Genomic DNA, 26,966 nt, shown 5'->3' with positions numbered 1-26,966 from the left:
ATATAGTTCGATTAAAGCTTTTCTCTTTTTCTTTAAAAGATAAAGCTAAAACATGGCTACAAAATTTAAGATCAAGTTCAATAAGATCATGGGAAGAAATGCAACAACAATTTCTCAAAAAGTTTTTCCCTTCCCATAGAACAAACTCTTTTAAAAGACAAATTACAACTTTTTCTCAAAAACAAGGAGAAACGTTTTATCAATGTTGGGATAGATATAAAGAATTACTTAATACATGCCCACATCATGGTTTTGAAACATGGAGAATAGTTTCTCACTTTTATGAAGGTCTAATACCTAAAGATAGGCAAATGATAGAATTTATGTGTAATGGAACTTTTGAAGATAAAAACCCAAATGAAGCTATGGAATATCTGGATTCATTAGCAGAAAATGCTCAAAATTGGGATAATATAGGCACAATAGAACCACCAACAACTAAAAACAATAATTCAACAAATGGGGGTGGTATCTATAATCTTAAAGATGATATAGATATTCAAGCTAAACTTGCATCTTTAGCAAGAAAAATTGAGTCATTAGAAACGAAAAAGAGTGGTCAACTAAAAAGTATTCAAGAAATTGTTTGTCATATATGTGATACACATGATCATGCTACAAAAGATTGTCCAACATTACCTTCATTTAAAGAATGTCTCCATGAACAAGCAAATTATGTTAACAATTACAAAAAACCAATACTAGATCCTTTTTCACCATTATATAATCCTGGATGGAAAAATCATCCTAATTTTAGTTGGAAGAATGATAATAATGCACAACCGTCACAACAATATTTTCAAAATAACCAAAATCATCAAGGTTATATTCCTTATGTTACACCTCCAAGAAAAAACTTTGAAGATGTAATTCATGCATTTATCCAAAAACAAGAGTCTATCAATATTCAAAACAGTCAATCTATGAGTGATTTGAAAGAAACTCTTGCATAATTTGCATCTGCACTTAATATTCATGAAAAAGGAAAATTTCCATCTCAGCCTCAACCTAATCCTAAAAATCAAAATCAAGAATTAAAAAATGAAAAAATTGATCAAATAAAATATGTTATTACCCTTAGAAGTGGTAAAATAGTTAATGATCTATATAGTAATGAAAACAAGGATCATTTAAAATCAAAGAGTAAGGATGACAATCCTGATACTTTTGAGAATGATGATACCTTAAATTTTAAGAATAATATGGTGAATGATAAATCATCTGAAATAGTAAATAAGTCAAATAAACCTCCACCATTTCCTCATGCATTAACAAATCATAAAAAACAAAAAAATGATGATATCTATGAAGTTTTTAAACAAGTGAAGATAAATATTCCATTATTAGATGCTATTAAACAAGTACCTTCTTATGCAAAATTTTTAAAAGATTTATGTACTGTGAAGAGAAAATTGCATGTGAAGAAAAAAACATTCCTGGCTGAACAAGTAAGTTCTATTCTTCAAAATAATTCTAGTTTAAAATATAAAGATCCTGGTTGTCCAACAATTTCATGTATTATTGGAGAAAATAAAATTAAAAAAGCTTTGTTGGATTTGGGAACAAGTGTGAATTTACTTCCTTATTCAGTTTATGAAAAACTTAATTTAGGAGAATTAAAACCCACTTCTGTTACTCTTTTACTGGCGGATAGGTCAATCAAAATACCTAGAGGTATTGTAGAAGATGTGTTGGTTCAAGTTGATAAATTTATATATCCTGTAGATTTTATTGTTTTGGATACACAACCAATAGAAGTACATAATGAAATTCCAGTAATATTGGGACGACCATTTCTAGCAACTTCAAATGCTTTAATTAATTGTCGAAATGGAATAATGAAATTGTCTTTTGGAAATATGACTCTAGAACTTAATGTGTTCAATTTATATAAACAACCAAGTATTAATGAAAATGAATATGATAATGAAATTGAAACAATTGTGGAAGAAAATATACAAGAAGAAAACTTAAATCAACAATCTGAAGTTTTTTCAATAGAAAGTTTCGAGTCTAAAAATAATTTTAAAGAAGATGTTAATACAAAACTTGAATTAAAAGTTTTACCATCAGAATTGAAATATGTATTTCTTGGTGAAAATAAAACATTTCCTGTTGTAATTTCTTCCACTCTTTTGCCAAATCAAGAAGAAGATTTGATTGAATTACTTTAAAAATATAAAAATTCAATTGGATGGACTTTGAAAGATATAAAAGGTATGAATCCTTTAATTTGTACACATAAAATTCACTTGGAAGAAAATGCTAAAACATATCAACAACCACAAAGAAGGTTAAATCCACATATGAAGGAAGTTGTTAAGATGAAGTATTAAAACTATTAGACGCTGGAATTATCTATCCAATTTCAGATAGTAAACGGGTAAGTCCAACACAAGTAGTACCTAAAAAGTCAGGCATCACTGTTATAAAAAATGAAAAGGGAGAGTTATTACAAGCTAGGATTCCATCTAGTTGGCGTATGTGTATTGATTATAGAAAATTAAATGATGCAACTAGAAAAGATCATTTCCCACTACCATTTTTAGATCAAATTCTAGAAAAAGTAGCAGGAAATTCTTATTACTGTTTTCTTGATGGGTATTCGGGGTATTATCAAATACCTATATCATTAGAAGATCAAGAAAAAACTAATTTTACTTGTCCTTTCGGAACTTTTGCATTTAAAAGAATGCCATTTGGTTTATGTAATGCTCCGGCTACTTTTCAAAGATGCATGTTAAGTATTTTCAGTGATATGATTGAAGAATATGTAGAAGTTTTTATGGATGATATAACTGTTTTTGGAAACTCATTTGAAAATTGTCTTAAAAATCTAGAAGAAGTATTAAAAAGATGTGAATAAAAAAATCTTGTTTTGAATTGAGAAAAATGTCATTATATGGTCAAATCTGGGATTGTTTTAGGACATGTGATATCTGAAAAAGGAATTGAAGTTGATAAAGCCAAAGTTGATATTATTGCTAATTTAACATCACAAAAAACGGTTAAAGAAGTTCGATCATTTTTGGGTCATGCAGGATTTTATAGAAGGTTTATAAAAAATTTCAGTATAATATCTAAACCAATTTCAAATCTTTTAACAAAAGATACACAATTTGAATGGACTCAAAAATGTGAAAATGCTTTTAAGAAAATTATTAATCTTTTAGTTACATCACCTATTTTACAACCTCCAGATTGGTCTTTGTTGAGGATCGAACTTGAGTTTAGAGGGGGGGTGAATAAACTCTACTCGTTTTTCGTTCTGATGAGGTACTAAAATCCTGTTAAGAATAGTAGTTGATCTTGTGCGAATACTTTCACCTGATTACAGTAGAACGTGCGGAAGCAATCTTATGAAGTAGTTGAAACAATAATAAAGCAGTAGACAGCAGTTGTTTATGGAAGTTCGAAGATAAACTCTTCTACGTCTCCCCTTCTTCTGTTTCCAGAAGGTATAACTAAAAGACTTTGGATATTACAGTACAACACTTGTACACACCCACTTCAAAAGGACTTACACCTCAGCCTACTGAAACTCTTAGTTTCTCAACTCACAAATATGCGAAACACAAAGTTCTGAAAAGACTCTTTTCAGATTACAGACTCTTCTGATAAAATATTAGTGCAGTAAAGATCGTGAAGAGTGTAAGAATTAGTAGCACAAGATGATCTACAAAAGATCATATATAAGCTATGAAGCGTGTGCTACTTTTCTTTGTGTTGAACTTTTAAAATGCTCAAGGAAAACTGATATTCGTTTGATAAGAGAGTAGCTTTGTTCCTTGAAAATGATATTATGCGAAGTCTCTTTAAAACAAGGATTTGATCCAAGTATATATAATCGACTGAGTTCAACGTTCACAATCAGAGAAGTCTTCAGATAACTGATACAATCAGCTTTATTACCGAAATGGTTCCTGCAGAAAAGCTATAAAACAATCAGTCTTGTTTTATACTTAATTGGGTAATATGCATTAAATGACTCCGTATAGTATTTAATGCTGCAATTAATACTAGTACTAGGAACTCTTTAACGGTAATATTTAAGATAGCAACGTTAGAAGACATTCTCTACTGGTTTGTATTGTTATCCTTTTTCTACTGGTTTAGTTTTACTAGAGCAGCAGCTACTGATAATCTATTATGTTGTTCTGGTCTGCTGGTCTGTTGGTTTTAGTTATCATCGCCACAATAAAATTCATATCTAACAATTTCCCTCTTTGTGGTGATGCCAAAACCTAAACAGTAGAAAATCGTTAAGTAAAACAGATAATCATTTAATCAAACGGATAATGTTAATAACGCATTAAAGTAAACAAATCAATCGGTTCCAATGTCCCTGTAAAAGATTTCTTCATTTTGAGGTTCTTGGTCTCTTCTGTTAGAAGGTTCAGCCTCATCTTTTGTTTGCCTAACTCCCGCTTGATCTCCTCTATCTCCTCTATCTTCCCCCTTTTTGGCATCAGCGGCCACTACATGGGTAAAGAGATCATTCAGTCTGCCGGAAATATTTTGAATACCATCGGTTAGCATCTCCAGATACGGGGTCTGAGAAGAGATGCGATTATCTAAGGCAGTGATAGATTGATTTTGAGAGTCAATCTTGGCATCCAAAAGTTCCACAGAAGTAGACAGGGATCGAAAGATATCATCATGCTCAGTAATTCGAGTGAGTATATCATTTTGAGCAAGCATGATGGCGTTGTGAGTTGTTGAGATAGCTGTTCTGAAAACAAAGGCTTCAGCATACATCTTGTCCGAGGTCTCCTTAGTGAGATAGATGTATTTCCCCATTCGCTCTCGGAAAGATTGAGCACCACTGAATTCCACAAGGTTTTCACAAGACATGCGTTTTACTAAATCAGAAATGTTGTTGAGGTCGGTTTGTAGACATTGAATCTGATGTTCGAGGTTGAATGCATCTGATTCCGGGGAAGGGGTTCGTTCAAGAATGCGTTGTTTGATCTCAGAAAGACGAGAAGTTGTCGCAGTCAAAACAGGGAGGGAGACAGTCAACGCAGTAGAAACATGAGGAGCATCTATTAAAGTAGTAGAAGGAACAGGGTCTGCTCTGCTGTCTGCTGGAAGTGTAGAAACAGTAGGCTAAACAGCAACCAGAGGAAGAGTAGTATCTTCAGTAGGAATGGCCAAGTCAGAGGCCAAAACTTCTTCCATAGGTACAGTAGCAGCCTGTGCAACTAAAGATGCTTCAATAGAAGGTGCAGAGGGCTGTTCCAGAAGAACTGTCATTTCTGCTTGATGTGCAGCGGAAATCAACTCTAAGTTCGGCAGTAAAGAAGTAGTATCTGGTTCTGCTGCTTGTTGCCCTGGGGTAGGAGATCCAGAAGCCGGCAATTTTAAAGTGGCAGAGACAGTAGGGACAATTGATTCAATGACTTCCTCAACTGAAGCCAGTTCATGTACAGACAATAGTGATGAGGACTGAATGGGCCTAGTCGGAGATGCAGGAGTACTAAGAGCAGCAGCCTTTGGGGAGGCGGTAGTCCTTTCCTCAACTGTCTGATTCTGCTGAAAGATCGGGACAAGGCCAACATGATAAGCAGTAGGCTCTCCAAAGCCTTGTTCTTGAGCAAGAAGTTGCTCATTCATCTGTTTTAATCTGTCAGATAGAATTAAAATAACATTTTGATCCTGAACAGCAGTAGGAACGGCAGGATCAAAATTCGATTCAAGAACTTTCAAAACTGATTCTAATTTCTGACATTTTAGTTGATCGAGGATGAAGTTCCGTCTGCGCAAGGCCTCGATGACATTCTCTGTTTTTGCCAGCTGAAAAGTCTTCCTTTCTGCATTCATCAACTTGCTGTAATTCCCTCTTGTTTTGAAGTAGTCAAAAGAATGGAACAGTCGGACAGTATGCCATTCATCAAAGAATTTTATGTCCTCGTTTACAGAGGTCTCAATCTCTGCTAGATGAAGGTCAACGCCGGTAATGACAGTGGTCTGGTGACCAAAAGTAGGTGGTTCTTCAATCATTTTCCCTTTCCCTTTGTCAGTAGATGAAATGGGCGCAATAGGTCGGAAAGCAGAAGACCCGCTTGCCTGTTCCCGAATAACGATTCCAGATGATGGCTTAAAAGCAGTAGCAGAAGAAGGTGCTGAGATGGACGCAGTAGCGAGTGCAGTTGAGGAAACAGTCGATCAAACAGAAGGAACCGCTTCTGGAAATACCTGTCGAATAGGTACTTTCTCAATCTCAGACAATGCTGCTGTCTTTTTCATCTTGAGAATGGTTCGCGGTTTCTTCTTGGCTGGGGTCGGTACTGTTGGTCGAATAGCAGCAGCAGATTATTCTGATGCTGTTTTATCGGAATCCGTCGAAATAATCAATCGTTTCTTCGAAATTTTCTTCTGAGGTTTGGGAGCCTCAGAAGCAGTTTCCCCAATTTCCTTTTTCATCGCAACAAACTCTGCCACTGTTGGCTTAGGCCTCAGAGCCAAAACATTGGCTGCATCAATCATGGTAACAGAGGTAGCATCGAGATCACTGGTAGATGCGAAACCAGCATCCTTGAGCAAAACACTGATCTGAACCGCGAAACCAGAACTCTTCCGAATAACCATATCCTTCATGATTCTGAAAATAAAATGACTCCAATCCACCTTAACCCCCTTGGTGATGGCAGTCATGACCTGAACTTTCTCCTTCGTCAATTTATCGAAGGTGCCAGCCTTGATCAAAATAGCTTTGGCCACAATATCGGCCAGAATCTACTACTCTATTTTGAGCAATTTCTTGTGGCAGGAAGGAGACACTTCTTCTCCAGATGCGGAGAAAGAGCTTAGAGCAACAGACATATCTGTCTTGGAAATATCAGAGAGTTCAGAAATACCCGAAAGTGGAAGGAGGAAGGTTGTTCCTAGGTGTGCAGCATCAATGGAAATAGAAGCATCTCCTTGGGTATGAACAATTCTTCCTTCATGCACTGTTGCTTTGGCGTAAAATTCCAGGAGAGAATTTTTGTAGATAATTGCTGGTGCTTCCAGGAATTTCCGGAGTCCTGATTTCTCAATATCCTAAAATATTTTCAAGAGATTCTCATCCTTGATGGTGAGAACGGAAGCAAAGTTAACCTGATAAGCGTTGAGAGTATATGCGACAGCCATTTCTGTATGCAGATGAGATCAGAAAAATTTGCAGTAGTTAGTTATGATATAGAGAAAGCAGTAGCTGAATAATGATAGTTATGAAACAGTGAAGGTGAAAATGTGAAATATGAAATAGATATACAGCCGCAAATAAACATAAAGACACGTGTCAGTATGTTCTTGGTTGAGTGTTTGAAAAGTTTTGCAGAAACTGTCAGAAAGACGAATGATTTTGAAAATTTTGAAAAAGCGCGGGCTGTCCAGACGGCTACTAAAAGAAATCAGAAAAGGATTTGTCATTTTATGATAACGTCTGCTGGAAGTTTCAGAGTGCTGAAATATGCGAGCACTTTGTCAAAACCAACAGACTTGTAGATTTATCGAAAAGACAAATATCCTATCTGTTTTCTGAAAAGGTGTCAAATTCTTAGTCTGACTAAGATACTGTTCCCCCTCGGTAAATGCAATTAATAAGTAGTCATAATTGCGACAAGTGACTCTTGGCTATCTCTCAATCTGAGTCGTTGAAAATGAACAGTCGCAATCGTGTGATTCACAAGTGTCTTTGTTCCCTTTATAAATACCTGCAAAGCTTGAACGAAGGTAAGCAAGAACAATGACAACTCAAGTAAAAGGAGAGTTAGAGTTAGATTCAGGAGAGGAAGCAAAATTGTTCAGAGAGAAGTTTGAGGGTATCAAAAATGCCGTAATGATCTTTGAAATACACTCCTTGAGTTGTAGTTTCCACAGTTATGCAGATCTTTTGCTTCGATTGAGTTTAAAATATAGCATCAATTTCTTCCAGAAGCATGCTAATGCAATAAGAGAGTGCTGGTGGATTGATGATGCTGAAATCCTCTCTGATGCCCTGTAAGGCATCTAAAAATTACATTAGTGCTGGCAAGACCTAAGCTTGCTAGATTCTTTCTAGGCCTTTCTCTTTCGAAGAAGACCATCTTTTTCCTGTTGAAGTACTTTGCAAGCAAATGTCAGAAAGCTCCTATTTCAGGAGACAAGCACTACATGTAACGCTACTGGTTAAATAGCAAAGAAGATCTACTGTTTTTCATTATGCATTGTGTAAAGTACTGAAATGGTTTCTAATAAAATTCCAGTTTTGCTTATCTGACTTTTCTCTTCTGCTTTTCTGCAAAAAGCTTACTGTTAGTGCAATGCGATAACAAACACGTAATAATAGAAATTTAACTAAGATATCAGAAAACAGTTAAGTTAAATCTATTAAACCAAGAGAATTACGAAAGTAAGAAAACTTATTTTCTGGTAAGGGTTTCGTGAAGATATCTGCTGTTTGTTGATCAGTAAAAACATATTCCAGACGAATGTTCTTCTTCTGCACATGATCTCTAATAAAGTGATGTCTGATGTCTATGTGCTTCGTTCTGGAATGGAGTACTAGATTTTGTGTGATTGCAATTGCACTGGTATTGTCACAGAATATAGGTGATTCGGAGGCTTGAATCCCATAGTCTCTTAACTGTTTGAATCCACAGTATTTGAGAGCAGCAGCTTCCAGCAGCCAGATATTCTGCTTCTGCAGTAGATGTGGCTATGGAAGTCTGTTTCTTGCTAAACCAGGATATCAGCCTATCACCGAGAAATTGACAAAAACCACTTGTGCTTTTTCGGTCTAGTTTGCAACCTGCATAATCAGCATCTGAATATCCAATAAGATTTAACGATGAATCATTGGGATACCATAAGCCGACGTTTTGAGTTCCTTTCAAGTACTTCAAAATACGCTTAGCAGCAATATAATGAGATTGTTTGGGGTTAGATTGAAATCGAGCACAAATGCAAACAGTAAACATGATATCTGGTCTACTGGCAGTTAAATATAATAAAGAACCAATAAGACCTCGATACTGAGTTACCTCTGCTGAAATACCACTTTCATCTTTATCATGCTTAATAGATGAGCTCATTGGAGTAGAAGCAGCAGAGCATGCTTCCATTCCAAACTTTTTCAGAAGCTCCTTGGTGTACTTGGCTTGATTTATAAAGATTCCAGTCTCTGATTGCTTAATCTGTAATCCTAGGAAGAATGTTAATTCTCCCATCATACTCATTTCAAATTTATCCTGCATCAATTTTCCAAACTTTGCACATAATTTGGGGTTAGTTGACCCAAAAATAATATCATCAACATAGATCTGTACTAAAAGAATGTGCTTATTCTTGACTAAAGTAAATAAAGTTTTATCTACTGCTCCGATGGTGAAATCATGATCAATAAGAAATTGTGATAAAGTGTCATACCAAGCTCTAGGTGCCTGTTTTAGACCATATAATGCTTTGTGTAATTTAAATACATGATGCGGAGAGAAATGATCGATAAAACCTGGAGGTTGTTCGACGTATACTTCTTCTTGTAAAAGACCATTTAGAAAAGCACTTTTCACATCCATTTGATATACTTAGAAATTCTTGAAAGCAGCAAAGGCTAAGAATATTCTGATTGCTTCGAGCCTTGCTACTGGTGCATAAGTCTCATCAAAGTCTATGCCTTCTTCTTGTCTGAAGCCTTGAGCTACCAATCTAGCTTTATTTCTCACCACTGTGCCTTCTTCATTGAGTTTGTTTCTGAATACCCACCGAGTTCCAATGACAGCTTGATGAGATGGTCTAGGTACTAGAAACCACACTTCATTACGTTTGAATTGATTCAGCTCCTCTTGCATGGCTTCAATCCAACTAGGATCCAGAAGAGCTTCTTCAATCTTCTTTGGTTCATCCTGAGATATAAAAGCAGCATGCATGTATTCATTAAGCATTTGCCTTCTGGTTCTCAACGGCGCTGCTGGATTACCAATAACCAATGATGGAGGATGAGATTTTCTCCAGATAAACGGATTTAAGTGGACATCTTCCTGATTTGATATGTTAAGATTGTCTTCTACAGAACCAGTAGTAGGTTCTTGAGCATCTTCTGCTGGTATTGGTAGATCCAGAGCCTGTGCTTCTGGTTCCACTATAGGAATGTCTGGTTCTGGATTTTGAAGATCCTTGGTATTTGCTTCTACATCATCTTCACTGTCGATTTCCAAGTGAATCCTGTCTAACCTGTTACTTAAATCAGATATGTTAGAAATTTCAGCACTGTTGTCTTCATCGAAGACAACATGAATTGATTCTTCAACATTAAGAGTTCTATTGTTGAAGATTCTAAAGGCTCTGCTTACAGCAGAGTAACCAAGAAATATTCCAGCATCTGATTTTGAGTCAAATGCCATCAAATGATTTTTGCCATTATTCAGTACAAAACATTTGCAACCAAACACATGAAAATAAGATACATTGGGCTTCTTCCCTTTCCATATTTCATACGGAGTCTGGTTGTGTCTTTTGTTGACCATAGATCTGTTTTGCGTGTAACAAGCAGTATTGATAGCTTCAGCCCAGAAGCGCTGAGAAATGTCTGCATCTGCTAGCATTGTTCTAGCTGCTTCTTTTAGAGTTCTATTTCTTCTCTCAGCCACTCCGTTTTGTTGAGGAGTTCTGGCAGCTGAATATTCATGATGAATTCCCTGCTCATTCAAATATAACTCAAGATACTTGTTAGTGAATTCAGTACCCCGATCACTTCTGATTTTAATGATGGTAGAAGATTTTTCATTTTGAATCCTTTTCAGAAGCTTGATCAAGAGACTACTGTTTTGATCTTTTCCTGTGAGAAAGATTACCCACGTGAATCTAGAAAAATCATCAATAACAACAAGAGTATATTTCATTCCCCCTAAGCTCATGATGGGGATAGGACCAAATAGATCCATATGCAGTAGTTCCAGACATCTTGAAGTTGATTTGCTATCTTTGGTCTTGAAGCTGGATCTTATCTGTTTCCCAAGCTGACAAGCAGAACAAACGTGATTTTTAACGAAATTAATGTCAGGTAATCCATCGACTATATTCTGCTTCTTGAGATAATTGATTAACTTGAAATTCAGATAATTCAGTTTCTTGTGCCATAGCCAATGTTTATTGCTAAGAGAAGCAACTAAGCATGTAGGAGTATAAACATGATTTGAGTTCCAAGAGACTCTGTAAGTATTGCCTTCTCTTTTTCCTGTTAACACAGTAGTTCCAGCAGAATCTCTAACTATACATGAATGCTTTTGAAAAGCCACAGAATACCCATTATCACATAGTTGGCTAATGCTGATAAGATTGTAACAAAGATTGTAAACTAATAACACATCACTAATAGTTATATTACCATGGATAATCTTACCCTTACCCATGGTTTTACCTTTTGAGTTGTCTCCAAAAGTTATCTTTGGTCCAGTACAGCTCACTATCTCGGAAAGTAGGTTTCTTTGTCCAGTCATGTGTCTGGAACAACCACTATCCAGATACCATGTAGAGTTACTGATTTCTGCTTCCTTCTGCTGTTCCTGCAAACACAAATTTTAGTAACTGGTACCCAAATCTATTTGGGCCCAAGCCTTATCAGTCCTTTGAGAACCCACATTTGTACAATTCTTGGTGACCTTGTACTTCGGGTATCCAAAGATGTGTGTGCAACAGAAGGTCTGTTATTTCTAACAGTATGCATACCAAAATGTTGTTCTTCCCTTCTGTTTCTGTTTTCCAGTCTGTATCTCTTCTGAACAGGTTTAGAGTTGTAGTACTGGTAGTTTTTAACCTTCATAGGATGTTGTCTTCCAGAGTTGAATTCTTTTCTGAATCTAGAACTCTGGTCAACTTTTTCCTTAGGTTTAACGTAACCCAGGCCATAGTGCATTCTTCTGTTCGTCAGATTTACATTCCTTTCAACTGAAGCAGTAGGTACTTCTGGCTCCTGTACCACACTGGATTTCACAAAGTGAATGTATTTCCCTTTGCACATATTCAGTGTTGGCTTAGTATTCGTTTCAGAAATGCCTTCATTATTACAAAAACCGAGACCACTCCTATCTCCTGACTGTTTTTGTAATTCTTGCATCTTTTCCAATGAAACAGAAAACTTGTTCCAAGCATTTACCAGTAGCGACAACTTCTGGTTTTCAGAAAGCACTTTCTGGTAATCTGCTTTGGCTCTTTCATTCTCAGTTATTAATTTACTCATCTTAACTTGTAAATCATTGCAGCTGTCTACTTGCAAGCAAGTTAACTTACTGTTCTGATTTTTTAAGTTCTGATTTTCAATCTTAACTTCTTCAAATGATTGAGAAAGTCTGGAATACTCTTTTACCATTTCATGCAGTGCATCAATCAAGTCATTTCGTGTAAATTCACTAGAGTCAAAATCAAATACCACTCCAGATGTCGAGGTTGAGTCATTGTCTGCCATTAGACATTTGACTTCTTCTGCATCACTGTCACTGGAATGACTTTCTGAGTCAGATGACTCAGAACTAGAGTCCGCCCACTTAGATTTGCTTTCTTCGGCAATCATCGCTTTTCGATCTCTTCTGGACTTTTTGTCATTCCTCTTGTAATTCTTTCTCTTTTGATCATCCTTCTTTGGTTTAGGACAATCAACAATGAAGTGACCTATCTTTCCACAGTTGAAGCATCCCATATCACCAGATGGTGAATCTTTCTTGAAGTTGCGATTGGGACCTTGATAGGTTCGATGGTTTTTCTTCATAAACCTGGAGAATTTCTTTACAAATAAGGACATAGCATCACTACTGATTTGTTCAGCAGTCTTCTCCATTGTATTTTCAATGATCACGGCAGGTGATGCCTGAGGTACAACTGCAGCAGCAGCAGAGGAGGTCGAGGCAGTAGCAGTAAAAGCAGTAGCAGTAGCAGCAAGAGCCTTGGTGGGTAAGCTTGAAGGCTCTTCTCCACTTCTCACTTCCAATTCGAACTCGTAGGCCTTTAGATCTGCAAATAAGTCGTGCAGTTCCAATTTGTTCAAATCTTTGGATACTCTCATAGCCATTGTTTTAACATCCCATTCTCTGGGTAAGGCTCTCATCACCTTGAGGGCTATTTCTCTGTTGCTATGCTCTTTACCCAGAGCAGCTAGCTCATTGACCAAGCTACTGAATCTTTCATCAAACTCATTTAGAGTTTCACCAGCTCTCATTTTCAGATTTTCAAACTTCGGCATTGCTACAGACAGTTTATTTTCTTTTGTTTGCTCATTTCCTTCACATATCTGGATGAGCTTTTCCCAAATATCCTTTGCAGTAGAGCACATTTTTATCTTGCTGAAAGTGTTCTTGTCAAGAGTTTTATACAGTATATCCTTCGCCACATTATCAAGATTGGCCTTCTTCTTATCTTCACTGGTCCATTCACTTCTTGCCTTTTCGACCATCTGTGGTGCACCGTCAGTAACAGCAACAGCTGTGTTAGGCTTTAAGATTTTCAGTGGACCATCTGTGATGACATACCACATGTCATCATCTTGTGCTGCAAGATGAGCTTGCATTCTTATCTTCCAGTCGTCAAAATCTTCCTTAGAGAACATAGGGATCTTGCTGAAGTGTGCCATTTGTTGTAGTTTTTCACAAACAAGAATAACCTGCTCTGATACTAATTGTTTAAGATCGAACTTGAGTTTAGAGGGGGGGGGGGGGGGGGTGAATAAACTCTACTCGTTTTTCGTTCTGATGAGGTACTAAAATCCTGTTAAGAATAGTAGTTGATCTTGTGCGAATACTTTCACCTGATTACAGTAGAACATGCGGAAACAATCTGATGAAGTAGTTGAAACAACAATAAAGCAGTAGACAGCAGTTGTTTATGGAAGTTCGAAGATAAACTCTTCTACGTCTCCCCTTCTTCTGTTTCCAGAAGGTATAACTAAAAGACTTTGGATATTACAGTACAACACTTGTACACACCCACTTCAGAAGGACTTATACCTCAGCCTACTGAAACTCTTAGTTTCTCAACTCACAAATATGCGAAACACAAAGTTCTGAAAAGACTCTTTTCAGATTACAGACTCTTCTGATAAAATATTAGTGCAGTAAAGATCGTGAAGAGTGTAAGAATTAGTAGCACAAGATGATCTACAAAAGATCAGATATAAGCTATGAAGCGTGTGCTACTTTTCTTTGTGTTGAACTTTTAAAATGCTCAAGGAAAACTGATATTCGTTTGATAAGAGAGTAGCTTTGTTCCTTGAAAATGATATTATGCGAAGTCTCTTTAAAACAAGGATTTGATCCAAGTATATATAATCGACTGAGTTCAACGTTCACAATCAGAGAAGTCTTCAGATAACTGATACAATCAGCTTTATTACCGAAATGGGTTCCTGCAGAAAAGCTATAAAACAATCAGTCTTGTTTTATACTTAATTGGGTAATATGCATTAAATGACTCCGTATAATATTTAATGCTGCAATTAATACTAGTACTAGGAACTCTTTAACGGTAATATTTAAGATAGCAACGTTAGAAGACATTCTCTACTGGTTTGTATTGTTATCCTTTTTCTACTGGTTTAGTTTTACTAGAGCAGCAGCTACTGATAATCTATTCTGTTGTTCTGGTCTGCTGGTCTGCTGGTTTTAGTTATCATCGCCACAATAAAATTCATATCTAACAGCCTTTACCATTTGAATTAATGTGTGATGCAAGTGATTATACTATAGGAGCTGTGTTAGGACAAAGAACAGAAGGAAAACCTTACGCAATCTATTATGCTAGTCGAACCTTAAATAGTGCCCAAATAAATTATTCAACTACTGAAAAAGAATTACTGTCAGTAGTGTTTGCATTAGATAAGTTTCGATCTTATTTAATTGGTTCTACTACTATTGTTTACACCGATCATTCTGCCATAAAATATTTATCAAATAAACAAGATGCTAAGCCAAGATTAATACGGTGGATTTTATTGTTATAAGAATTTGATATTATAATTAAAGATAAAAAAGGAAAAGAAAATTTTGTAGCGGATCATTTATCTAGAATAATGACTGAATCATCTCATAATGAAATACCAATAAATGAAAATTTTCCAGATGATCAGTTGTTTTATGCTACTATTATGCCATGGTTTGCTAACATTGTAAATTTTCTTGTGACAAATAAAATGCCTTCTCATTGGAATTCACAGGATAAGAATAAATTCTTGATAGAAGTTAAAAAATTTTATTGGGATGATCCTTACTTATTTAAGTATTGTCCTGACCAAATTTTTCGATGATGCATACCCGACAATGAAGTAAGTAATGTTATTAAATTTTGTCATTCTGAAGCATGTGGAGGTCATTTTTCATCCAATAAAACAGCTACAAAAATCTTACAATGTGGATTTTATTGGCCGTCTTTATTCAAAGATACGCATTTATTTTGCAAATCTTGTGAAACTATCAGAAGATGGGATCAATTTCAAAACGAAACATGATGCCTTTAAATCCAATCATAATTATTGAAATATTTGATAGTTGGGGGATAGATTTTATGGGTCCATTTCCATTATCTTTTGGATATACGTACATTTTAGTCGGTGTTGATTATGTTTCAAAATGGATTGAAGCAATTGCATGTAGAACTAATGATCATAAAATTGTTATAAAATTTTTAAAAGAAAATATTTTTAGCCGATTTGGAATACCTAGAGCAATAATTAGTGATGGGGGAAGTCATTTTATAAATAAATCATTTTCTTCTTTGTTAAGAAAATATGGCATTACACATAAAGTTTCTACCCCATATCATCCTCAAAGTAATGGTCAAGTTGAACTTGCAAATAGAGAAATAAAACAAATTTTAGAAAAAACAGTTAATCCAAATCGAAAAGATTGGTCTTTAAGATTAACTGATGCATTATGGGCATATAGAACTGCATTCAAAACATCATTAGGGATGTCACCATATTGGTTAGTTTTTGGTAAGCATTGTCATTTACCGGTTGAACTTGAACATAAAGCTTATCGGGCAATTAAAGCATTTAATATTGATTTAGATGATGCATCTAAATTAAGAAAATTGCAAATAAATGAACTTGAAAGATTTATAAAGATAAAACTAAAGTCTTCCATGATAAAAATATTATGAGAAAGTCATTTGAAATTGGACAAAAAGTTTTGCTTTATAATTCTCGTTTGTATTTATTTCCAGGTAAACTAAGATCGAGGTGGTCAGGACCATTTATAGTCAAATTTGTTTATCCTCATGGTGCTGTTGATATTGAAAATCCTAAAAATAATGACGTGTTTAAAGTTAATGGGCAAAGACTTAAGCCTTTTTTATAGAAAATGAAATTCTTAATGATGAGTTTATGCCTTTATATGATCCACAATAGTTGTTTGATATTTTCATTTTGTTTTGCAGATTCTAGTTCATTTCCCGGTTAAGTGGCGGATAACGGTACTCCTTGACTGTTTAAGTCGGTTTCTTCAGTTTTCCCAAAATAATTGAAATATATATAATAATAATATTAATATGGATGCGTGTATTATGAATCTTCGTAAATATTTTGCTTGTTTACCTGATAATGCGTTGAAAAAAATTTATAAAGCTAGATGTGAGCGGCTTAGGTTGATGATGTCATATGGCATACCGAATGATATCCGTTTGATAATTGAAGCAAAAGTCCGATTGGTTGGGGAAGCAAGTGAATTAATAATAAGACATATGCCAAGATTTGGTAAAAGCACATATGCTAAAAAGCGAAGAGCTAAACGTATAGGTGGATGTTATAAATGTGCAAGGTGGACTTGTAATGGGAAATGCAAAAATTTTGGAATGACATCAATGAATAGAGAAGATAAAATTTTATTCATTAAGAATGGTCTGATTAAAGAGCCATTGGATAATTTTCTAGAGGTTCTTGATACGCATTCTAGTGGGTACGTGCAAAATGAACTTCTTAAACTATGGTGGCAATTTCAACAGGAGGAATATCAATATGGACGGTGGAACCATCCTTACAAAGATCCTACTGTAGTAACTCATATCTATTTAGATAAGTAAATATATATACACAATTTCGTCTTGGGAATCTGACGTTAAAAGACCCTGTTTGCCAATTTATAAGAAAATTGGATGGGAAGCATATCCTCGACTCATAGAAGGCGTTGAAGCTGTTACTGAACGTAAAATCAGAGGAAGATGTGAGCCACAATCACAACTACGCTGTATATATTTGTTTTAATTTTGTCATTTTTATTTTCTTTTAATAATAATAATTTCCTGTTCAAATATTGACTTTTGGCATGTACGCTTATAAATTCATATGCTGTGATCTAACAGTTACAGAAAACATATTTCTCAACATGTCAACGTCCACGGTAAGTAAAATAAAAAATATTTGTGTATTTTGTGGATCTAGTGCAGGAAAAGATTCAATTTATGAAGATGTAGCAGAAAAGCTTGGAATAACACTTGCTAAAAAAAAAGATTCATTTGGTATATGGTGGTGGTGAAGTTGGCCTCATGGGAAAAGTTGCAAAAGCTGCGCATGCAGGTGGAAGTGAAGTTTTAGGCATTATTCCGATTACCTTAGCCAATCTTACAGGACCAACAATAGGAGAAGAAATGAAAGTGGACAACATGTATGAACGAATTACTCAAATGATTGAACATTCAGATGCTTTCATTGCTTTGCCAGGAGGTTTCGGTACTTTGGAAGAAATATTTCATACTGTTTGTTGGGCACAATTTGTTGCGACTTTGATTGTTGTACTCCCAAGAGCAGGTTTTCCACAAGTAATATAATTCGGTGAGTCCGAATATCGTATCCACAGGGAAGCTAAGGTAATTACAAGTCCACTACAATGTCTTTTTGTTTTGTTATTGTTTTTGTTTCTTTTTAATTTTATTTGTTTGAATATTTAATGGGTAAATTTTAATTGTTCAAATTTTAATTTAAGTAGTTGAGATTAAAAGATCCACTCTTGGTATTTTAATAAAGTTAACATTAACGAACAATATTGAAATCCACTTAATAAAATAGTTCCAATATATTAAATAATCATATTTATATTATGTTATAAATTATTATCTCATAAATATATAATATATACCAAAACTTATAAATGTGGTCAAGTATTTATTGTGCTATATATATATTTGTAAACACTAAATCAAGGTTCCCACTTTAAATGGTTGGTAAAACCAAACTAACATTTAAATGGTACCAAGAAAATATTATTATGATATATTTATATATAGTAAATCAAGGAATCCAAGTTAAATGGTTGGTAAAACCAAACTAACATTTAAATGGTTCCAAAAATTTAATATTATAATATATTTATATATAATAAATCAAGGCATCCACTTTAAATGGTTGCTAATACCAAACTAACATTTAAATGGTTCCAAGAATTTAGTGTAACATATAGCAACAATAAATCAAAACTCCCACTTATAAGTAGGGTATAAAAATACTTAAAGAAATAAATATAACATAAACAATAAATAATGATAAATAATATAAAACATAGATTCTTACCTTATAATAACCTTATTATCATGCCAAGAGCTTCACCTTATCATCTCAACTTTAGGAAGTTTGCTATTCATTATTCAAAGTGTAAAACTTTGACTATGAAATTAACATGCTAATTATATTTAAATGAAGAAATAAAAGAAAAATATAGAGAGAAATATTATGAACTCAAAGATTTGTTCATAGAATGAGGGATATCTCAATACATTACAATGCACCCCTATTTATAGCCAAATTTGGGGAGACAAACACAAATAAAATATTATTTTTTACCCATAAATCTTCATTGGTGTTCCAAGAAATTAATATTTTAATACACATCACTTTTGAAAATCTTCTTCTCCGAATTTGCTTCTTCACATAAAAAGAAATATGTGGATAATTGAGTTGTCTAGTTGTGGTAATTTTTTCAAACCATTTGACCAAGTAATTTGAGAGATATGGTCAAAATACTAGAGCATGGTAAAACTGCCACTCCTTTGGTAACTTTATTTGTTGCATAATTTGATCCCACTTGTGAGAAGATTTTTATCTCATGCTTTCCATCAATATTGTAAATATTAACATCAACTTTCTACAGGTCCAAGAATCATCTTAATCCCATATGCATTGTCAAGTTTATTCGTGTTTTATCGAACCTGTAAAAATAGTAAAAACTTATAATTACACAACAACTTATATTTTATACAATTTATTATAAAATATATAATATTTAAACATTTAATAAAACAAAAACTATATATTTATATAATAAAACATTTAATTAATATACAATATTTTATCTTTATCACACTCCCCAACCAGCTTATTGCTAGTCCCTAGCAATTTAAGCGTTAATAGCAACACAAAACATATTGATTAATTTAAATAGAAATGTAATCAAAACTATCCAAGTGTTTAAATTAAATTTGAAAACTGTCAAAGTTATATCAAGATCATTATAATTATAATTTATGAAATAATTTGAGATGATTAATTCAAAGCTTATTTCAGGTAGTTAAATGTACACGGCCTTCAGAAATTCCTAGTAAGAGTCTCAACTCCATATCCTCACAGGTTAATAAATGTTTCAATTTATGACAACGATTTCTCCCATGGAGTTGGAATACAGATAAATGCTCAGAAAAATGGTTTACAGAATGCAGACAGACAAACGAGCCAAACTAATCAAAAGATATGAAATCCATTGATTTAAAATCCAGTTGTTCTTATTATATATATATTTTTTTTTCCTGATTTTTTTTTTTTACATCATGGAATCAAACTAAGTTTATGCTTCTTGACCACATATTTATTTAATTTGTACAATGTATTTCTCTCTCTCTCTTTCTTTTTTTTTTAATTTGTATTTTTATGAGAGAAAAATGGATCGCAGCATATAATTTAAATTACATAAATCTTCAACATCTTTCTTTTTTTTTTCTTCGCTTTTTTTTTTTCAGGAAATATCAATTTTTTTTTTCAAAATAAGAACTCAAGATCTAAACAATTGATAGCCTCTCCGATGATCAATAAAGGCTCGCAAGCTGTTTTCTCAATCCTCTCCACTCACTCACAAAATATGTGTGAGTTCAAAAATTTTAGACACTCTTATAAGGTATATCTTGGGCCATATACTTTAATACCTAATTTTATCACAATGGTTAATCACTCAAAAAGATTTCATAAATCATATTTTTATATTGATCAGAATATTAAAAATGACCTTTTTCAAATAAAAATTTAAAAATTCTTAAATAGATTAATGCATATTCTAATTTAAATCTTTCAAATATGTAATGTATGACATTTTTGCAAAAATTACAAAGGTACAAACAATAAACATGGTTTTATTTTAAAATAATATTTAATTTTTTTTTAAAATTTGTTTTTTTTTTAAAAATGTGTTCTCCCCCCAATCAGAATATGACATTGTCTCTAATGTCAAAATAGCTATTAATGAAGAGTACATAATGAAAGAGATATCACCTGGAATTTTATTGAAGATAACAAACTGAAACAAACGCAAACCAATCCACGACTTTTGAATCAATGATCCAACTTCCTTTTCTTACTGCTTGATTGCGACCAATTGATCTTTGTTATCATCGGATCAGGCTTATGAACAAAAGCTTCCAAATCATCAATTAATTGATCGGCAGTCGAAGCACAGATGAGCATCTGTCGTGAATTTTCTGAAATGAAATTAATTTTCCTCTGGTTTTACGTCCAGAAACGGCTTCAACGCCTTCTATGAGTCGAGGATATGCTTCCCATCCAATTTTCTTATAAATTGGCAAACAGGGTCTTTTTTAGTCAGATTCCCAAGACTATGACGCTCATCTTGGAATTGTTTCCATAAACGGAGAAGTTCAATATGCACATGTCCACTAGAATGCGTCTCAAGAGTCAATAAGATGTTATCTAAAGACTCCTTACTCAGCCCATTCTTAATGAAACCAATTTTATCTTCTCTGTTATCGGAAACACATCCCAAAGATCTGCATCGTTTGTCACAAGTCCATTTTGCACACTTATGACAAACCCCTAACCTTTTGGCCCTTCGTTTTTTCGCATAAGTGATTTTTCTTAATCCAGGCAAATATCGAATGAGCAATGATTGTGGAACTTCTCCTCCTAATCGGACCTTAGCTTCTATTACAAGACGAATATCTTCTGGAATTCCTTTTTGCGTTAGCAATCTCAATCTTTCACACCTTCCTGCATAAATTTTTCTTAGAACATTTTCAGAAACAGAGGGAAAATATTTACAAATTTTTGAGAGAATTTCATCCATTTTGAAAAGAAAAGAAATGATTTTTATTTTATTTTTGTATCAGCAATTGTGGGAAACTGATTTAACCGACTATGAGAGTCACGGAGTACCGTTATCCGCCATTTAACTGGGAAAATAAAAAGATTAAGGAAACCTGAAATAAAAACAAACAAAATAAATCAACATAAAAATTTAAGGATCAGAAAGGGAAATAAACTCTTCTTGAAAGATTTCATTTTCCAAAAATGGTTTAAGCCTTTGTCCATTCACTTTAAAAACATCACCATTTTTAGGATTTTCAATATCCACAGCTCCACAAGGATACACATGCTTTACAACATATGGGCTTGTCCATCTTGATCGTAATTTTCCTGGGAATATGTGAAGTCGAGAATTATAAAGCAAAACTTTTTTACCAATCTCAAAAGATTTTCTAAGAATTGTTTTATCATGAAATGATTTGATTTTTGCTTTATAAATCCTTGAATTCTCATACGCATCATTTATGAGTTCATCAAGTTTATTAAGTTGCAATTTACGCAATTTGTTGACATCATCCATGCTTGAATTTAAAGTTTTGATCGCCCAATAAGCTTTATGTTCCAATTCTACAGGCAAATGACATTGTTTTCCATAAACCAACCTATAGGGAGACATATTCAATGATGTTTTAAAAGCTGTTCGATATGCCCAAAGTGCATCATTAAGTCGCAGAGACCAATCTTTTCTATTTGAGTTAACAGTTTTTTTCCAAAATTTGCTTTATCTCCCTATTAGCTAATTCAACTTGTCCATTTGTTTGAGGATGATAAGGAGTAGTTACTTTGTGAGTAATATCATATTTTTTCATTAATGAAGCAAATGGTTTATTAACAAAGTGAGTTCCCCCATCACTTATCATAGCTCGAGGAATTCCGAATCTACTAAAAATATTTTCTTTCAAAAATTTGATGACGATTTTATGATCATTTGTTCGACATGGAATTGCCTCTATCCATTTGGAAACATAATCAACTGCAACTAAAATATACAAGTATCCAAACGACGGTGGAAAATGTCCCATAAAATCAATTCCCCAACAGTCAAAGATTTCAATTTCAATGATAGGATTCAAAGTCATCATGTTTTTTTTTTTGAAATCGCACCCAATTTTCGACAATTTTCACAGATCTTGCGGATTTCGTAGGTGTCTTTAAACAAAGTGGGCCAATAAAATCCACACTGCAGGATTTTTGCAGCTGTTTTCTTTGAAGAAAAATGTCCTCCGCATGCTTCTGAATGACAAAATTTAATGACACTACTTACCTCATTGTCGGGTATGCAACGTCGAAAAATTTGATCTGGACAGTACTTGAACAGATACGGATCATCCCAATAAAAGTTTTTTACCTCATTCAAAAATTTTCTTTTATCTTGGGAACTCCATTGTGGTGGCATTTTTCCTGTCACAAGAAAATTTACTATGTTAGCAAACCAAGGTGTAGTAGTAACTGAAAATAGATATTCATCAGGAGAATTATCGTTAATTGGTGTCATTTCAAAAGATGATCCTGTTACTAGTCTCGATAAATGATTGGCTACGACATTCTCGGTTCCTTTTTATCTTTGATCACAATGTCAAATTCTTGGAGCAACAAAATCCATCGTATCAGTCGTGGCTTTGCATCCTGTTTCGTCAACAAATATCTAATAGTAGAATGATCAGTAAATACAATAGTCGTTGATCCAATCAAATAAGAACGAAATTTATCTAATGCAAATATTACATCAAGTAGTTCTTTTTCAGTTGTGGAGTAATTCATTTGAGCATTGTTTAAAGTTCTACTTGCATAATATATCACATAAGGCTTACCGTTTCTTCTTTGACCCAGTACTGCACCGACTGCATAATCACTCGCGTCGCACATGATTTCAAATGGTAAAGACCAATCAGGAGGTTGCATGATAGGAGCTGATGTTAAATGTCGAATGATTTTATCAAAAGCATTTTGACATTCTTGAGTCCACTCAAATGCAGTGTCTTTTGTTAAGAGGTTACAAATGGGTTTAGAGATTAAACTAAAGTCCTTTATAAACCTCCTATAAAATCCAGCATGTCCCAACAATGAGCGAATTTCTTTAATGGTTTTTGGAGGGGGTAAATTGGCAATGACATCAACTTTTACTTTATCAACTTCAATTCCATGAGATGACACGACATGTCCCAAAACAATTCCAGAATTAATCATGTAATGACATTTTTCCCAATTTAAAATAAGACCTTTTTCCTCGCATCTTTTTAAAACTTTTTCCAAATTTTCAAGACAATTATCAAATGTATTCCCAAAGACAGTTAAATCATCCATGAAAATTTCCAAACAATTTTCAACCATGTCGCAAAAAATGCTTAGCATACATCTTTGAAATGTTGCTGGGGCATTGCATAATCGAAATGGCATCCTTCTAAATGCAAATGTTCCAAAAGGACATGTGAATGTAGTTTTATCTGGATCTTCGAGTGCAATGGGAATTTGATAATAGCCTGAATATCCGTCAAGAAAACAGTAGTAGGGATGACCAGCTACTCTTTCTAAAATTTGATCCAAAAATGGTAATGGAAAATGATCTTTTCTAGTGGCATCATTTAATTTTCTATAGTCAATACACATCCGCCAACTAGATGGGAGTCGACTTGTTAACAATTCACCTTTTTCATTTTTTATCACTGTGATGCCAGATTTTTTTGGAACTACTTGTGTTGGGCTTACCCACTTACTATCAGAAATAGGGTAGATAATCCCAACATCAAGTAGTTTGAGAACTTCAGTTTTCACAACATCTTTCATGTGTGGATTTAATCTCCTTTGTGGTTGTTGAGATGTTTTTGCATTTTCTTCTAAGTGAATTTTGTGTGTGCAAATTAGTGGATTAATGCCCTTAAGATCTTTTAGTGTCCAACCAATTGCATTTTTATGTCTTTTAAGCATATCAACTAATTTACCTTCTTGATCACTTTCTAGTTTGGAAGAAATTACCACTGGATATGTTTCATCTTCTCCAAGAAATGCATACTTCAATTCTTCTGGCAAGGGTTTTAACTCCAATATTGGTGGTTCGTCTTTGTTCTCATATTTTGCATCAAATTCTTTCTCTGATCCTGTTAACGAGTGATACCTGATAAAATCATCAAGATCAATTTCAATATTTTCTTTAACAGTTTCAATTGAACAAATATCTAATTGATCACGAGTACTCCCTTCTTGAATGCTTTCTTCCACAAGAGTTTCAATAAGATTTTCATCTTCACTTTCATCTCCTTTGTCATGTGGTTGCTTACAAAGATTAAAAACATTGAGCTCCAAGGTCATGTTACCAAATGACAACTTCATTATTCCATTCCTGCAATTTATAAGAGCATTAGAAGTTGCTAAAAATGGACGACCCAAAATTACAGGAATTGCATTACAAGCTTCGATAGGTTGTGTATCTAAAACTATGAAATCGACAGGATATACAAAGTTATCAACTTGGACCAACACGTCTTCTACCATACCTCTTGGCACTTTAACAGATCTATCGGCAAGTAAAAGTGTTACCGAAGTAGGTTTTAACTCGCCTAGATTGAGTTCTTGATAAACTGAATATGGAAGTAAATTCATACTAGCTCCAAGATCAAGCAAGGCTTTTTTAATCTTTCGTTCTCCAATAATACAAGAAATACTAGGACAACCAGGGTCTTTGTATTTCAAAGCATTATTATTTTGAATGATTGCACTTACTTGTTCTGCTAAAAATGCTTTCTTTTTCACATTCAATTTTCTTTTCACAGTGCACAAGTCTTTTAAAAATTTGACATATGATGGTACCTGTTTTATTGCATCTAATAAAGGAATATTAACTTTTACTTGTTTAAAAATATCATATATATCAGAATTCAAATTTGATTTTTTTGTATTTTTCAATGCATGAGGGAATGGTGGTGACACTGTCTGTTGAATTCCACTTCCTTACCCTTTGGAGTTGATTTATCATCATCTTCACAAGGTTCAAGAATGGATTTTTCCACAACCTTACCACTTCGAAGGGCAATAACAGATTTTACCTGATCCATCGGTTGAGTTCCAGAAGTTCCAGTTTGTGTATGATGATCCTTGGGATTAGGCAGAGGTTGTGAAGGAAATTTACCTTTTTCATGAACATTAAGTGCAGATGCAAATTTATCAAGAGTATCTTTCAAATCTGTCATGGTTTGAGCAGTTTGAGTATTGATAGACTCTTGCTTTGCAATGAAAGAATTCAATGTATCTTCCAAATTTCTTTTCGGCGGAGGAACATAAGGTGCATAATTTTGAAAATTTTGTTGATTTTGAAAATGTGGTTGCGGAAATTGTGCAGCATTATCATTCCTCCAACTAAAATTTGGATGGTTTCGCCAACCTGGATTGTAATTTTGAGAAAATGGTTCAAAATTTGGCCTTTTGAAATTGTTCAAAACATTGGCTTGTTCATGGACACATTCTTTAAAAGAGGGCAAAGTGGGACAATCTTTTGTAAAATGATCACTTGTATCACAGATGTGACACGCAATTTCTTGAACAGATTTTAATTGACCATTCTTTTTCAATTCAAGTGCCTCAACTTTTCTTGCCAAAGAGGTAAATCTAGCTTGAAGATCATGTTCATCTTTGAGAGTGTACATACCTCCACCAGATGTAGGAGATTGAATCTTGTTTGATGGTTCGATTGTACCTATAGTGTCCCAATTTTGAGCATTTTCAGCTAATGAATCGAGATACTCAATTGCCTCGTTTGGATCTTTATCTTCAAATGTTCCATTACACATAAATTCAACCATTTGCCTATCTTTAGGTGTTAAGCCTTCATAAAATTTAGAAACAACTCTCCAAATTTCAAAACCATGATGTGGACAAAGATTAAGCAATTCTTTGTATCTATCCCAATACTGATAAAAAGTTTCTCCTTGTTTTTGAGTGAAAGTGATGATTTGCCTTTTGAAAGAATTTGTTCTATGAGATGGAAAAAACTTTTTCAAAAATTGTTGTTGCAATTCATCCCAAGTTCGAATGGATCCCGATCTAAGATTTTGTAGCCATGTTTTAGCTTTATCTTTTAAAGAAAAAAGAAAAATCTTAAGGCGAATGGTGTTCATGCTACAATTTAGATCATTATATGTGTTGCACACTTCTTCAAACTCTCGTAAATGCATGTATGGATTTTCAGAATCTAAGCCATGAAAGTTGGGTAAAAGTTGGATAATACCAGGCTTAAAATTGAAATGAGATGCATCAGGGGGAAAAACTAGACATGAAGGTGCACTAGTACGTGTAGGATTCATGTGATCTCTAAGTGTTCTTCGTCTATCATGATCATGTTGAGATTGAATTTCATCTTCATTTTCTTGGATGGGTTCTTCCGCCATGTTTTGTAAAAATAAAGGGTTATTTCGAATGCGTCGACCACTAAGTGTACGTGACCAAATGCTCATGCAAATGCAAAAGAATAAAAACACACAAAAGCAATAAATATTAAAATAAATAAAAATAAACTATAAACAAAATTAAATAGACTTGAAATTAAATTATACTTCCCCGGCAACGGCGCCAAAAACTTGTTGCGACTTTGATTGTTGCACTCCCAAGAGCAGGTTGTCCACAAGTAATATAATTCGGTGAGTTCGAATATCGTATCCAAAGGGAAGCTAAGGTA

General features: G+C 34.0%; 1 non-coding gene and 2 pseudogenes across 1 annotated transcript; 1 reads left to right on the top strand and 2 right to left on the bottom strand.

Annotated features, from left to right (window-relative positions):
* Positions 1–142: 142 nt before the first annotated feature.
* Positions 143–253, bottom strand: LOC140821467 (small nucleolar RNA R71). The gene has a single exon (XR_012115746.1). It is a non-coding gene; the product is annotated as a small nucleolar RNA R71 (small nucleolar RNA).
* LOC140821464 (uncharacterized) lies at positions 163–17,123 on the top strand (annotated as a pseudogene).
* Positions 17,124–17,453: 330 nt separating this feature from the next.
* Positions 17,454–26,679, bottom strand: LOC140821463 (uncharacterized; annotated as a pseudogene).
* Between the last annotated feature and the right edge of the window lie 287 nt (positions 26,680–26,966).

Source organism: Primulina eburnea, unplaced genomic scaffold (genome assembly GCF_022965805.1).
Source record: "Primulina eburnea isolate SZY01 unplaced genomic scaffold, ASM2296580v1 ctg567_ERROPOS1600000+, whole genome shotgun sequence".
In the NCBI taxonomy this organism is placed as follows: Eukaryota; Viridiplantae; Streptophyta; class Magnoliopsida; order Lamiales; family Gesneriaceae; genus Primulina; species Primulina eburnea.
Note: the sequence above shows the minus strand (reverse complement) of the source record. Positions and strands in the feature narration are given on the sequence as shown.